Raw genomic sequence first — 13513 nt, forward strand, 5'->3', positions numbered from 1 at the left:
GCCTCCTCCTTGGGGGTGTTGAAGGCCAAGCTGGGTGAGACCTTGAGCAGCTGAATCTAGTTGAGAGGTGTCTCTGCCTATGGCAAGGAAGTTGGAGTAGATGAGCTCTGAAGTCCTTTCCAACCTGAGCCATTCTGTGATTCTATGAATAGTGTTTGTGCATTTATGTCACTCAGAGCTATTCCAGATCCCCATTGGGAACTCCCCTAGCTGGGATTTTCCCTAGCTGGGAAGTTGTCTGGTTGATGCTATTTTATTCAGTGGAAGATGATGCTCCCTGGAGCATGGTAGGTAATAAAGGAGGACAAGATCAGGAGGAAACTGCTCATTTTTGGTGACTTTCTGCTGGGGTTTTGTTGTACAACAGCCAGAATGAGTTCTCAAACAAGGTTTGGGGAGAGCAAGGACAGCTCATTCTCTTTTTATGGTTGCTCTTTTCTCATAACCTAACACTCAGCTTTGCTACCAGTCTATCACTGATGAGATTTCATCTATATAAAACTCCTGAGGACTGCAGTGATAATTTCAGTCTCCCAGTTTATGAGATTATAAAAGGCAGTTTGCCCTTGCTGGTCTGTGAAGGGCTGAGATTGGGCAGTCTGATAATTCAGACTCTCCATTTTCAGGCTGAGACAAAGGCTAAAGCATGGTAGTGCCTTGTGCCCAGGATGAATGGGATGGGCTTTGACAGAAATAAAACCCATTTAATGTGAAGTTGTTGGTGCTGTAACACAAAGAAAAGGGCCTGGCTCACAGTGCAGCCTTCAAGATGTGCCCAGCCTGGACTCAGCAGCAGATGGGAGCTGGATTCAGGAGCTGGATTGAAGAACACAAAGATGGGGCTGGAAGGCAGAAGGGACAGAGTCCTCCTGGGATAGCAGCCAGAGAAGAAGAGGCTTGACCCTGGGCATCCCTCAGTTTGCTCCTGCAGATGCCATCCATGTGTTGCAGTCCCTTGCTGGGCAGATGAGGCTTGCTTATCCTGGCTGCTCCTCCCCACAGCTGCCACCTCTGCCTTCCGGCCCCCAAGGTGTGGCACAGCTGTGGCAGTGCCCTTGGTGTGCAGAGGAGCAAGTGTCAGGCAGAGCCTTTGTGCCCCCCAGCCCTTGTCAGGAGCTGTGCCATCAGCTTCTCCCTGCTAGCAGCAGCCCCTGGCTGTGCAAAGCTGCCCTGAGCTTCATCAAGTGGCAGAGCCTGAGGTGGGCAGTGCCAGCCCTGAGCAGGATTGGTGCTGGCCCAGCTCAGAGTCTCTCCTGGCCAGTGCAATCAGACAGTATTTCTGCTAAAACACTTGTGGATTTTTCTGGTGTGTCTTAGAAATACAAGCCCTTGGCAAAGCAAAACTGATAATCCACTTTGTCAAGGCAGCGTGGGCCAGAACCATCTGCTTGTGATGAATGTTCCTGGCTGTGAGCCATGCCTGGGGAGAATGTGAGACCGCAGCCCACAAGGAATAACCCTCAGGAGGCAGGACACTGATCTGTAGCCCTTTCTTCTACCCAAACTTGAAGTTTTGTGAAACCTGGAGGAAATCTGAGAGCCCTGGGACTGCTTAGTCTGCAGAGCAGAAGGCTGAGAGGGGATCTGAGCAATGTCTGTCAATAGCTGAGGGCTGGGGGTCAGGGAGGAAGGGACAGGGACACCCTCTGCTCACTTGTGCCCCAGCACAGGACAAGGGATGGAAACTGCAGCACAGGAAGTTGCACCTCAACATGAGGAAGAAGTTGTTGACTGTAAGGGTCCCAGAGCCCTGGCACAGGCTGCCCAGAGAGGTTGTGGAGTGTTCTTCTCTAGAGCCTTTCCAGCCCTGTCTGGATGTGTTCCTGTGTGACCTGTGCTGGATTCTCTGGTCCTGCTCTGGCAGAGGTTGGACTGGAAGCTCTCCAGAGGTCCCTTCCAACCCCTGACATCCTGTGGTATCTTCTGTTCACTTTGGCTGAACTGTATTGAAGACTTCAAATGTAAGAGAAGGAGACTGCTGGACGTAAGCTGCCCAAGCAACTGATTTCTTCCCAGAAAGCAGGGTGAGAATGCCTCAGCTCTTCTCTCAGAGTGCTGATTTCCTCAGGGGGAGGCTCATACAGATTGGAGACGGAGGCTGTAACTAAGGCTGCAGAAGGTCCAGAGCTAGCACCACAGTCCTGATGCTGCTGCACTCCACAGTCCAGGCACATGACAGTGGGAAAAGGCAGAGTTTTTAGTGAAATATTTCACATATCAGGCAGAATTATCTCCCTTTGCCTTAAAGAGGCAAGGATGGCACAAACAAGTAACATAATCAGGTGAAAGTATTTTTTAATTAATAGGAGTGGTGTGGGTAGGACTAATCAACTCTTTCCAAGAGTTGTTTGCTTAACACATTGGTGTTCAGTCTCTTAGTTACTTGACCAGCATTGGAATGGGCTGCCCAGGGAGGTGGTGGAGTCGCTGTCCTTGGAGGCAATCAAGCAAAGCCTGGATGAGGCACTTAGTGCCATGGTCTAGTTGCTTGAATAGGGCTGGGTGCTAGGTTGGACTGGATGATGTTGGAGGTCTTTTCCAACCTGGTTGATTCTATGATTCTGTGATTCTTTCTCCTTCTTCTTTCCTTCCCTCTGCTCTCCCCTCCTTTTTATTTTTCCTCTTCTCCCCCTTTTTTCCCTTCCTCTCTTTTTTCTCTCTCTTCATCCCTTATTTTCTCTTTCCCCTCTTTTTCTCTTCCCTCCTTTTTTCCTTTCTCTTCCCTTTTGTTTTTCTCTCTCCTCCTTTTTTTCCCTCTTCTCCCCCTTTTTCCCCTTCCCCTCTTTTTTTCTCTTCCTCCCTTATTTTATCTTTTCCCTCTTTTTCTCTTCCCTCCTTTTTCTCCTTCTCTTCACTTTTGTTTTTCCTTTCTCTTCACTTTTGTTTTTCCTTTCTCTTCACTTTTGTTTTTCCTTTCTCTTCACTTTTGTTTTTCCTTTCTCTTCACTTTTGTTTTTCCTTTCTCTTCACTTTTGTTTTTCCTTTCTCTTCCCTCCTGTTTTTCTGTCTTTCCTGTCTTGCTTTTCTCTTTTTCCCCTCTTTGCTTTTCCCTCTTTCTCCCTGTTTGCTTTTTTCTCTTTCTCTGCTTGTTCTCCCCTCTTTCCTCCCCTCCTTTTTGTTTTGCTCTCTCTTCCCCTGTTCTCCTCTCTCCAAGGAACATTATCTCAGTTTTTTTATGATTTTATTTATACATATTCTACACTTTCCATATATTTTTAAAACACACCCCCAGATTGATAGCCACTTTCCTTGATTCTCATGATCTTAGGCAGCCTTACTGCTGAAGTTAAATCCTTAACTGCATCGCTGTGCTTCCCATTCTTAACAACACAACTGAACATCTAATGTGTGTGAGGCAAAACACTTAAAAACCTCACCAAAACAAGGAGATAAAAAAAAGCAGTAAGTCCAAATGTCTAAAAAAACCCCATGAAACTAACTTTGAAATCTTCTGGTGTTCTCAGCTATTGACATCCCAGTTTGGATTCCCAGGCAGAGTGTTGTGTAACTTTTTCTGATGTGCAATCCAATACAGAGCTTTCTGCAGAGGATGGCTTTGGCAACCTGAAGGAAAGCTTCACAGGAATAATAAATCACATCCAGAAGATGTATGGGAATGACTTTTCAGGGCGTGATGTAGCCAGCTCAGTTTTTGTTCTGGGCTGGCTTTGGGTCTCTGAGACACACCTCAGCCCCACCATGTGCTGTGTTGGCTTCCTGTTCCAACTGCTGGTTTCAGGCTGGTCCAACTATTCCACCAAGATTTGTAGAAAGAGGAATTAAAATCACCATTTCTGCAGGTCCACTTCTGCCTGGAATTTGGTATAGGCAACTCATCCATCTCCTGCAGAGCAATGCAGTTGCTGGGACTTGCCATAGGAAAAATAACTCTTTTTAGAGAATCACAGAGTCACAGTCTCATTGAGGCTGGCACAGACCTCTGAGATCATCCAGCCCAGCCTGTGGCCTAATGGCACCACATGGACCAGAGCATGGCACTGAGTGCTACATCCAGGCTTGCCTTAAACACCTCCAGGGTCAGTGACTCCACCATCTCCCTGGCCAGTCCATTCCAGTCTCTAATTCCCCTTTCCATCAAGAGATGCTTCCTAACATCCAACCTAAGTCTCCTGTGACACAGCTTCAGGCCATGCCATCTCACCCTGTCACAAGGTGCCTGGGAGCAAAGCCTGACCCCTGCCTGACTACAGATTCCCTTCAGGTAGCTATAGAGAGTGCTAAGTTCCCCATGAGGCTCCTCTTCTCCAGGCTGAACACCCCCAGCTCCCTCAGCCTCTCCTCCTCAGCCTTCCCCTCCAGCCCCCTCCCCAGCCTCATTGCACTCCTCTGGACTATAAAGATTTGGGAGGTGATAGCACAAACTAGAAGTGCAGTGCTGGTAGTCATGGTCTGCTCACCACTTCTGCCTGCAGAGTGAACTTGCTTTACAATCAGCCTTTCCCCTTTGTTTGATGTAATCCACTTCAGTAGCTGTGGGACCTCAGTGACTCTTGGGGGTCGAGTACGTAGTGACACTGTTAGGAAGGACATTGAGTTGCTGGACAATGAGGTGCTGGAGTGTGTCCAGAGAAGGGCAGTGAAGCTGGGGAAGGTTCTGGAGAGCAGAGCTGTTGAGGACCAGCTGAGGGTATTCAGTCTCGAGAAAAGGAGGCTGAGAGGAGACCTCATTGCTCTCTACAGTTCCTTGAGAGCCAGGTGGGGTTTGGGCTCTTCTCCCTATTCTCAGGTAACAGGACAAGAGGAAATGGCCTGAAATTGTGCCAGTGGAGGGTTAGGTTGGGCATTACATAGAATGTCTTTGCTGCAAGAGTGGTCAGGGACTGCAACAGGCTGCCCAAGGTGGTAGTGGAATTCCTGTCCCTGGAGGTGAGCAAGAAATCTGTGGCCATGGCAACTAGGGACATGGTTTAGTGGCCGTGGTGGTGCTGGATTGAGGGTTGGACTGGATGAGCTTGGAGGGCTTTTCCAAGGCAAGCAATTCTGTGTCTCTGTCTGGTTCTTTGAGCCAGGTGTTCATTCTCTACCTTGCCAGGACACTACTCACAGCAGCATTAAAACTTGGGAAGCATTGATGAAAAAGATCATATTTTTGGTGCAGTCTCATTTAGTCTTTCAAAAGCCATCAGTGAGGATAATTACACCAGAGGCAGATCCCTGATGTAGGGCTGACAGATATCTTTAATTCCCTCTGTGGAACTTGGGAGCATTAAGCACATTTCAATATCACTCCATGGACAGGAGATCATAAATCTTTCCATTACTAAAGTGATCTATTTTTAAAATGCATTAGGTGATAGCACTTGAAGAGAGGGGAGAAAAAGATTAAGTCATAAAAATGAATAACAATTATTTTCTCTGCATGTTCTAGGCGAGCAGTACGTGGCCTTTGCCATCATAAATCATAGGATCTTAGAATCATCAAATGGTTTGGGTTGGAAAGCACCTAACAAGGTAATCCAGTCCAGCCCGCCCTGCAGCCAGCAGGGACAGTCTGCACTACATAAGGTTATGCTGAGCCTCAGCAAGCCTGACCAAAAATGTCTCCAGGGATGAAGGGTTGAGGACTCCAGCACCTCTCTGGGCAACCTACTCCAGTGTTCCACCAGGCTCTTGGTGAAGAGATTCTTCCTAATGTCCAAATAACTTCTTCCTAATAAGGAGGACACAGAGCTGCTGGAAAGAGTCCAGAGGAGGGCACAAAGATGATCCAAGGGCTGCAGCAGCTCTGCTGTGAGCACAGGCTGAGGGAGCTGAGGGTGTGCAGCCTGGAGAAGAGAAGGCTCCAGGGGGACCTGAGAGCTGCCTGCCACTGCCTGAAGGGATCCTGCAGGAAGGCTGCAGAGAGACTTTTGCTGAGGGTGTCTGGATCCAGGCCAAGGGGGAATGGTTTGGAGCTGAGGCAGATCAGGCTTAGAGTGGAGCTGAGGAAGAAGTTGTTGAGTGTGAGGGTGCTGAGAGTCTGTCCCAGGCTGCCCAGGGAGGCTGTGGCTGCCTCCTCACTGGGGGTGTTGCAGGCCAGGCTGGATGAGGGCTTAAGGAGCTGAGTCTAGCTGAGAGGTGTCCCTGAGCATGGTGTGGAGGTTGGAGCAGGTGAGCTCTGAGCTCCCTTCCAGCCTGAGCCATTCTGTGAATCTAATGTCCAATTTTATGAGCTGAAAGGACTTTGTGCAACAGAATGAATTTTAGGCATCAGAACAGACTCAGGGGGAACTGCAGTTTCATGGAGCTGCCTCCATTTCTGGGGCAGATTGTGTGATGCAGTGGCAAATTGGGCAGTCTGTAAGTGAGATCCGTGCGAAGCAGCAGGACTGTGAGCTGCTTGTTTCACATACGAGGGCATTTTGGCCCTACCAGTAAATGTGTCTGCAAAGCTGCTGTGCAGTTTGCTAAACACTGCCTTTTCTAGTCCTTCAGGCACCTGTCTGAAGTGATCTGATGGCATCACAGCACCAGATCTCATTCTGCTGCTGATGTTATCAGATGATATGTCCTAATAAATGTATTTGCTGTTGGCTTTGGTTTATGCCTCTCAGGACCCATTTTCCTCTTGATGGAGGTAATTAGACCTCAGTCTCTCTCTGTGTCTCTCTCTCTCTCTCTCCAGAACAGATTCTCCACAGCTCACAAAATGCTGAAGGTACTAATAGAAAAGTCTTGAATTTCATTTTGTGCATTGCCAAAAGGCCTTCACTTTGCAGTAGGCTCACAGATACCATCTACCTAAATGAAACAGGAGTAGAAAGGAGGTGGAAAATGGCCTTGAATTACATTTATTGATTTACTGCATTTTTTGGTAGTGCTTTAAGACTTCATTTTATTTTTTCCCCACTTTTCCTGTTGGGTTTTATTAAGGTTTGTTGAGAAACTTAAGCAGGGAATTCAGCATTGTATAGTCCACACAAATCTTGGGCAGAGAGTCCTTCAGAAAGGTCCTCCTGGATTTTTCCATCTGGAGAGATGGAAGAAAGAAGACTCTGGGGAAAAACTTATAAAGGCCTTCCACTACCTGAAAGCTGAGGAGGGATTTTTCTACAAGGAGCTGTAGTGGTAGGATGAGAGGCAATGGATTGAAGCTCGAGGAAGGAGGGCAGATGGGAGCTTAGGAAGAAATTCTTGATAGTGAGGGCGGTGAGACACTGGCACAGGTTGCCCAAGGAGGCTGTTCAAGGCCAGGTTGGATGAGACCTCGAGCAGTCAGGGCTGGTGGGAGGTGTCCCTGCCCATAGTGGTGGGGTTAGAACTAGACGGTCTTTAAGGTCCCTTTCAACCCAAACTGTTCCATGATCCTATGAAATCCTTCTGGGCAGAGGATGATGTGTTCAGCTCTGGCTAATAACTACTACAGGCTGGAAACTGTGTTTTCTGCTTCCTTCATGTCAGAGGAACTCAGGGTTTCCACAGCTGGGTCTTTTTGGAGTATCCCATGGTCTGAAATTCCTGAATGAGTTTCCCTCTGTGCTCAGGGCTGGATTCTGTCTTGTCCTCAGCCATGGGGCTCAAAGTACAGTCCGTTTCCTCCCCCTTTTCTGCCTCTCTCTGCTCCCAGACAGACCTTATCTCATATGGGAGAGGTTTGTGGCCTGGCTTGGCCTTGACAGAGCTAATTTTTACTGGCATCACTTGGGCCTGGGTAGGGAGGTAAGGTGCAGGAGGGAATGCTTTTTGAAGCCTGGAGCTTTTGAGCCTGGTTGGAGACAGAGGTTTTGGAAGGTTTTGGCCTGAGATTGTGGAAAAGTCCATGGTGGAGAACTGGACTGAGGATGGATATACATTTTGTGTGTTTTGCATGGTTTTGTACTGGTTTATATAGTTGTTACATTTACATTTCCAGTTGAGAGTGCCTGAACAGGAACCAGCAGTGTGCCCAGGTGGCCAAGAAAGCCAGTGGCATCCTGGCCTGTATCAGGAACAGTGTGGCCAGCGGGACCAGGGCAGCTCTTCTGCCCCTGTACTCAGCACTGCTCAGGCCACACCTTGAGTGCTGTGTCCAGTTCTGGGCCCCTCAGTTGAAGAGAGATGTTGAGGTGCTCGAATATGCCCAGAGAAGGGCAATGAAGCTGGTGAGGGGGCTGGAGCACAGCCCTGCGAGGAGATGCTGAGGGAGCTGGGGGTGTGCAGCCTGCAGAAGAGGAGGCTCAGGGCAGAGCTCATTGCTGTCTGCAGCTACTTGAAGGGAGGCTGTAGCCAGGTGGGGTTGGGCTCTTCTGCCAGGCACCCAAGGACAGAATGAGGCGACACAGCCTCAAGCTGTGCCAGGGTAGGTTTAGGCTGGGTGGAATGAACTGCCCGGGGAGGTGTTTGAAAAGAGCCTGCATGTGGCACTTAGTGCCATGGGTTAGTTGATGAGAGGGCGTTGGGTGACAGGTGGGACTGGATGATCTGGAAGGTCTTTTCCAACCTGGTTAATTCAGCGATTCTGTGTACACTTCCAATCCTTTCCGACCCTGTGTGGAGCATTTCGTTTTACTCCTTTAAGGAGTGGTAAAGGAGGATCTGCCTGCTCCCTAAAACCTCGACAGTAAGAGAAAAGCGTTTCTAGTGTGTCATAAATCGCCTGCTTCGGAGCCGAATTTAGCCTTCTGCGCTTCCAGAGCCCGCACCAACCTGTACGCGCAGGAGCCGGGGGCGGCTCGGAGCTCAGCGTGGCGCAGGCACAAACGCCTCTGGTCGCTGTTCAGTAAGCTGCCGGCTAAAGGTCGCTGCCCGCTGCCGGTCGCTGGTCGCTGCCCGCTGCCAGTCGCTGCCCGCTGCCGGTCGCTGCCCGCTGCCGGCGCAGCCGAGCCAGCTCGCAGTGTTCCGCAGATGGCTTACCCACGGCAGCGTTTAGCCGCAGCTGCTGCCTGGGGCTTGCGTTTCCCTCCCACCAGCCAGCCGCTGGCAGCTCCGGGGACGGATCCAAGCCTCACGGTTGAACGCGCACGGGCAGAGCGGGAGGCTCCCTGGCGCTGCTCCACCGCAGCGGGACGAGCGCTGCCCGGAGCGCAGCTGCTGCCCTCCCTGACTTGGAGGCGCTGGTGGAGTTGGTCCTTCTCACCAGCTATGCCCTGGATCGCTGCAGTGCCTTAGCCAGGTGGGGGGTGGCCTCTTCTCCCAGGTAACCAGCAATAGAACAAGGGGACACAGTCTCAAGTTGTGCCCGGGTAGGTATAGGCTGGATGTTAGGAAGAAGTTCTTCACAGAGAGAGTGATTTCCCATTGGAATGGGCTGCCCAGGGAGGTGGTGGAGGCACCATCCCTGGGGGTCTTCAAGAAAAGACTGGATGAGGCACTTAGTGCCATGGTCTACTTGATTGGATAGGGCTGGGTGCTAGGTTGGACTGGATGAGCTTGGAGGTCTCTTCCAACCTGGTTGATTCTATGATTCTAACTCTGTGGCAGTGCTATGTGCGAGGGGTTAGAGCAGATCCCTCCCCCGGTAGAGCAAATTTCTGTCTCTCCAAGTAGAGAATGTGGAAAAGTCGAAAGAAGAGAAATTTGTATCTTTTCCTTTTACAGTCAAAACTACATTTAACAACATAAGGAGAATAAACTACTGCAGAATAGAATGACCTTAAAGAAGATGGGGATGGGTTCAAATGGTGGCAAAGCAGAAAAGCAGCAGCCAAAACAGCAGTGGGGGAAGATAGCAGCAGGGTCAGCAGAGGCAGCAAAGGGGAAGATCCAAGCTGTGCTTCCAGACATAAAGCTTTTGATGCTCCAGTGAAATTACATTAACTTAGCCACTGTTGCCATTTTATGGCCTGGCCCTGCAATGTTCACCTCTCCACTCAGAGATTCCAACACTTTCCCGCTTCTAAGTTTCTCTGTTCCCAATTTTTTATGTCTGAGCTGGAAATCCATCTCAAACTGCCGCACTACGGATGCTAAACAGGACCATGAAAACACATTTGGAGATAGAAAATCTGCTTCCAGTGCTGGGAAGAACTTTGCTAGGTGCAAGCTCAACCTGCTACTCTTATGAAATCAGTTGCTGGAAAGAAAGAGATGGAAGATTCCAATAGGAATATATTTCACTTTAATGGCATTGCCCATACCCTGGCAAAGCATTTCTCTCAAAGTAAAAGCACCTCCAGCTCCAGACTGCTTTTGCCTCTGTAAGAAAACCCCTTTGATCAAACAGGAGTGGAATCACCATCTGGCTGCAGATCTCTACATTGCACTAGAGAGGTGATGGCAATGTTCTTAGGAAGAGTCTGTGCAAGTTGCTCTGGTAGAAGCTGAGCAACAAAGTTTCTGTAGGCTGTCAACCAATCCTTAGCCCTAGGGCTTCCAGAGCCCTGGAGGCTCCAGAAGCTATGAGGCATTCATTGTGATCTTCTGGAGAATAATACCCCTTACACTGCCCTAAACAGTGCTTTTGCAGCCCCAGAGGGGAAAGTGGACCTGTGAAAGGTGATAGTGAGATGCTCTTTGTCACCTAGAAGATCTGGTGCCCAGATGAGTTTGTTTTCTGCCGTTTTTAGTCCCCAGCTTTGCATCTTTCCCAAAGCACTTGAAATGACTGAGATTCAGTAGGGTAAAAACAGGTAATTGGTCATGGTGAATCAGGGTGACACAGCTGCCTCTACAAAATTCCCAATTTCAAATTACTTTTAATTAATCTTATTAAAATTCATTGCTTCTGCCACGTTGGAGAGTCTAGATTGGAATGAGTGTTTTCATCTTCCAGAGCCAGCCCTTCAGCTCTCCTCACTGGCTTTGAAGTGAGTCTTTGCAACACTGACATTATCCTAGAGGGCTATAATAGGAGTGGAGAAGTTCTGCTGCTCTGTCACAGACCAGGATGGTTGGCTGAAGAAACAGAGCTTTGGAAGAAAGGTTAAAGGGAGATGCAGGGGACAAAAAGTGTAGTGGTGTGAAAGCTCTCAGAGGGACGATGGAGCTCTTTGTTTCCCTCTAGTCTAGTTGATTGGCTAAGGCTGGGGGATGGGTTGGACTGGATGATCTTCGAGGTCTCTTCCAACCTGGTTGATTCTATGATTCTATGATTCTCTTTCCTGTCTAGGAGTGAACATGACCTTTGGCTTGCTACACATTCCTCTTAAGAGGGTTTTATGAATTTGGAGTCAACTACAGAGGAAATTCAATCTACTTTCTTTTGTACTTACATGCATTATATGTCTGAAGTGAAAACCATGGCTTAATCTACAAATAGAAGTGGTCAACATGATTGATAGCTGCTCCAGTTTGCACTAAGCTCTTTGCAAAGGCTCAGTGCTGGCTAAGGAGGTGATTGCACTGGTGTCCATCAGAAGGCAGGTTTTGCCAGGAGCTGCCACCTGTGACTCTCTGCAGATTCCCAGTGTAGCAGATGACTCTTGTCATGCTTAGGGTGACAGACCAAGGCTGACCTTGCATGGTGGTTATTGCATGCTAGCTGCCTGACAGTGCCAGGCACATGGTGGCACTGGCAATAAGCCACCACCTGCACACCTTAAATATCACTGAATGAACTGCTCCAGAGGGCAGCCACAAGTTTTGATTCGTGGACTGGTTTGATTCGTGACTGAGGAAGGGACTGGAGGGGAAGGCTGATGAGGAGAGGCTGAAGGAGTTGAGATTGTTTAGCCTGGAGAAGAGGACACTCAGGGAGGACCTTATCATACTACCTGAAGGGAAGCTGTAGTCAGCTGTGGGTCAGGCTCTGCTCCCAAGCAGCTTGTGACAGGATGAGGGCATGGCCTGAAGCTGTGCCAGGGAAGGGTTAGGTTGGATGTTAGGAAGGACTTTCTTTATGGAAAGTGGAATTAGAGGCTGGAATGGACTGCCCAGGGAGGTAGGTGGTGGAGTTGCTGTCCCTGGAGATGTTTAAGGCAAGTTGAAGGCCATGCTTTGGTTGATGTGGTGCCGTTAGGCCACAGGCTGGGTTGGATGTTCTCAGAGGTCTGTGCCAGCCTCAGTGAGTCTGTGACTCTGTGATTCACCTTCTAGACAGTGACAGGTTTGATGACTCTGTGTTCTTCAGCATTTGGCAAGCCTACCAACCACAAGTATCTCAGGAGCCCTGCAGAGGTAATACCTGTTCCCCCTGCAGAACCATAGATCCACAGAGTGCTTTGGCTTGGAAGGGACCTGAAACATCAGCTAGTTCCAAGTCCCCTGCCATGGGCAGGAACACCTCCTCCTAGACCAAGCAGCTCAAGGCCCCACTCAACCTGGCTTTGGACACTTCCAGCCTTGGAGCTTACACAACTATTCTGTTGCTCACCACCCTCATGAGGAAGAATTTCTTCTTAATGTCCAATCTAAATGCAGCTTCTCCCAAGTTGAAACAGTCACCCTTGCCCTGTCACCCTATGCCTTGCCAGAAGTCCTTCTCCAGTGCTCCTATAGCCCTCTTCAAATGGTACAGGAGACACAGCAAGACAAAATACAAGTTCATTTGATTTCACCTGCTTTTAGTTGTGTTATTTCTTTAATTAGTATTAAACAAAAAAAACAATGTCAGGTTTAAAAGGCATTTTCTTCTTTTCACCACCATCATTTTGTCCTCTGTGGTCATGCAGTGAATGAATTATTGTGGAGTTATGGACATATTCATCATCTCCATGGAAACAATTGGCACAGGACTTTGACTTCCTTGCATGACAGTGAAAAAGAGAGGCTCTGATAAAGGATAGTGCTAGGTCCAGTTCTGGCCTTCCCAGTTCAGGAGAGACAGAGAACTGCTGGAGAGAGTCCAGGGGAGGATGCAAAGCTGCTGAGGGGCCTGGAGCAGCTCTGGGAGAAGCAAAGGCTGAAAGCCCTGGGGCTGAGAGCCTGCAGAAGAGCAGCCCCAGAGAGCATCTGAGCAATGCTCAGCAAGAGCTAAAGCAGCTGTGGGGGGGCAAAAGGCTCTTGCAGTGGTGCCCAGAAACACGACAAGGGGCAAAAATAGGAACCCAGGAGGTTCCATGTGAGCAGGAGGAGAAAGTTGTTTGTTGTGAGGGTGCTGGAGGCCTGGAGCAGGCTGCCCAGAGAGGCTGTGGAGTCTCCTTGTCTGGAGAGCTTCCAACCCACCCTGGGCATTGTGCTGCTGGGCAAGCTGCTGTGGGTGCCCTGCTTTTGGAAATTTTAGCTATGCTTTGACTTGTTTTCAGAGTCACTCTGGGTCTTGATGTAACCAACTGCAAGATTTAACTTTCCAGATGGACTTTTCTGGTTAATTAAGTACATTCTATAGGGCTATATGGAGAAAAGAGGCAGGTTTCCATACAAATATAAGCCAATGTGAGTTGTAACTGCTTGCATCTAGCCTTTATTTCAGCCTTTGGAGCTGGGAGCTGCACACACTGCAGTCAATCATGTTTATCCAAGTCTATTGCTATTTTTGCCCTGCTTATTTAGCTTGGGCACAGTGCTGCAGTGCACAGCTCCGTGGCTTCCAGAGCCGAGCTGCTGTCTCCATGACTTTGTGTTAAACCCCTGAAAGGCACTAAAGGTTTTGGGAGCATTTCATAGCCTTATTCACCAAAACTGGAATACCCCCCTCCAAGCCCCTGCTTGTTGTGTA

The 13513-nt window shown here is 49.0% G+C and overlaps 1 long non-coding RNA gene across 6 annotated transcripts in view; it reads left to right on the forward strand.

Moving 5' to 3' along the window:
- LOC135180639 (uncharacterized) overlaps positions 1-13513 on the forward strand; it is a 128366-nt gene that overhangs the window by 44192 nt on the left and 70661 nt on the right. The window contains exon 6 of one of the 6 annotated variants that reach the window (XR_010304517.1): positions 11027-11379. The exons of 4 other annotated variants lie outside the window; for them this stretch is intronic. This is a non-coding gene — a long non-coding RNA (uncharacterized LOC135180639). Of the gene's footprint in view, positions 1-626; positions 691-11026; positions 11380-13513 lie in introns of those variants that run through there. One more of the 6 variants, XR_010304519.1, reaches the window with a different exon arrangement.

This window comes from Pogoniulus pusillus, chromosome 13, assembly GCF_015220805.1.
Source record: "Pogoniulus pusillus isolate bPogPus1 chromosome 13, bPogPus1.pri, whole genome shotgun sequence".
NCBI lineage: Eukaryota > Metazoa > Chordata > Aves > Piciformes > Lybiidae > Pogoniulus > Pogoniulus pusillus.